Raw genomic sequence first — 2,308 nt, 5'->3', positions numbered from 1 at the left:
CTGCATGCAACATAATTTTAAATTAATTAAAGCAAGGGTGAAGTATTTATAATGTAAATGTGCTAATACTTCACAATAACATGATTAATTTTAAGTTTAGTTTCAATCTGAAAACACAATACACACCTATAGGTATTTCTTCTCTTATTCGTTCATTAATAAAAGCACTTGCAGAAAGATGAGGCTGTTTCAGTACAGACACTGAAATCTTGAGAGAGAGAGAGAGAGAGAGAGTTCATAATGTTTCACCGAAAGTGTTTCCTGAACATTAAGCCATGATGTAAGATGCATTCCCAAGTAATTACTGCCATGAATATTGTTTTGCTGAATTAGGCTAAAGGTTAAATGACTTCAACATTTGCTGTTACAGTACAATTCCAAGGAAATACATTGTCCACTCTGGCTTACCATTTGGGCTTGGAGGTGGGGAGGGGCAGAGAAGAATTTAGAAAGCAACTATACCATCAGCTTTTAGATCAGAATTCTTCATTTGAGCCTAGAAATCTATTGCCATTTGAACATTTAATGGTTTTATAACTCCAGAAACAAACTTACTTCCAACCTCCATCAGCAGCAGCCTATACACTTGATAATGTCCAGTGCAAAGCAAAATGTTACTTCATCAATAGTTTTGTTAAACAGATTGGTTGCAAACATGGGTCAAACTATAATAAGTGGAAATTACTAAACAATGACTAATGTCTGCACACATTCAGCTGAAGGAGGCATCAAAATAAGATGAAAAGAAAATAATTTAATCAAGAGGGAAACTGCCCTATATGGAAGCACTAGTTTGAATTTTATCCATCATCTCAAGCATTATTAGAAGATTAGTAAAGCAACCAGTAGAAAATGTTTCTGCGTGCGAAGCAAACTATAAAATATGTAAACCAGAAGTACTGTAAAATACACTTGAATTAATAAGACACATGAGCACTCTAACTCATGCATTTAAGTTTTTCTTACATTAGGCAACTGTCCTATTTCTACACTTCTGGCACAACGTATATAAATTAAATACACTTTATTTTCACTTAGATGAGCAAACAGGCTTTCGGAAATAAATTCCTTTGTGCATAGGCATATTGTGTTACACTGCATAAGTATTTTCTCCTCCATTTTCTCCTGGAACAATTTCTGAATTACACGTACTGTAAGAATACACATTTGTAATCTCATGGGAATCCTACCTTAAACAATTCTGTGCTCTACAATACAGAAGACGAGGCAAATAGTTCCAGTTACTACCTCTTCTTACTCAAGCAGGGGCCTAAAACATGCACCGCTACCATCTTTTCCTAGGAAAAAAGCCACCCAGTTACAGAGAAAGAGCGAGGAAGGAAACCAAATCATTTCCTTTGTTCTTTTCAGGATGCAAGAAGTAAAATGCTTGCAGTGTATAATCTGGAATTTTCCTAGTGTTAACTAGCAAAGAGAAAATACTGTAGAAAATGCATAAAGAATACTACTGTAATCAGAATTACTGAGGAGGTGATCTCTTTTATTAGACCAACCAGATGCTTGCAAAAAAACTCTTTTTTTGCAACTTTTCAGGCACATGTGCCCTTCCTCAGGTATAGGACAGTGTAAAGATTGTAAAATTTCTCCCAGCTGGAAATGAAAATTCATATTTCACAGGAGTGCTGAAAGGTGGTGTAAGATCTGGCTGGAAAAGTTCATTTTATACAAAATAGGCTTGGGTAAAAGTTGGAGCAAGCCATTTACCTCAAAGTTGTCTAATGGCAAGCAGGATGTTGAATTATACTTCTTTCTTGTTATGATTTTTCATATTTCACAGGAGGATGGGTGATGGAAGGCTCCCCTTTTTCAATTCCACCTGGGAGAAATTTTACAATCTTTGCACTCTCCTATGCCTGAGGAAAGTGTGCCCAGAAGCTTGCAAATAAAGACATTTTTTGCAACTATCTAGTTGGTCTAATAAAGGATCTGACCCTCCCCAAGAATTCTGATTACTTTTATCTGCAGAGCAACATGGCTACAACCTGTATCCCTAAAGAATACTATAGAGGTTTTAAGTATTTTAAATCATCGCTGGGTGCCCTGTGGCCAGAGCCAAAGCTACAATAATCAACTCTTTAAACAGATCCAGGATGCTATTATATACCCAAAAATGGATTCAGGCTGTAGAATTCATGGGGCTTCCTTACTGGATGCCTGCATGGTAACTTAACAGGGGTGCACCGTTAGAGATTTTTGGGGCTGATACCAATAGCCAATTTTTAAGGAGGTATATTGGCCAAAACCGATCCAATTTCCAGTACCAGCCCATCAGTTTGGAGAGCTGTGT

At 36.7% G+C, this 2,308-nt stretch overlaps 1 protein-coding gene across 4 annotated transcripts in view; it reads right to left on the bottom strand.

Moving 5' to 3' along the window:
- Window positions 1-2,308, bottom strand: part of LOC102369897 (septin-2) — a 62,324-nt gene that overhangs the window by 53,659 nt on the left and 6,357 nt on the right. Inside the window, exon 2 of one of the 4 annotated variants that reach the window (XM_006021533.3) lies at window positions 127-208. The exons of the other annotated variants lie outside the window; for them this stretch is intronic. The gene's annotated coding sequence lies outside the window, so the exon portion shown is untranslated. The remainder of the gene's footprint in view (window positions 1-126; window positions 209-2,308) is intronic. 4 annotated transcript variants of the gene reach the window in all.

The sequence above is a fragment of the Alligator sinensis genome, unplaced genomic scaffold (assembly GCF_000455745.1).
Source record: "Alligator sinensis unplaced genomic scaffold, ASM45574v1 scaffold570_1, whole genome shotgun sequence".
In the NCBI taxonomy this organism is placed as follows: domain Eukaryota; kingdom Metazoa; phylum Chordata; order Crocodylia; family Alligatoridae; genus Alligator; species Alligator sinensis.
Note: the sequence above shows the minus strand (reverse complement) of the source record. Positions and strands in the feature narration are given on the sequence as shown.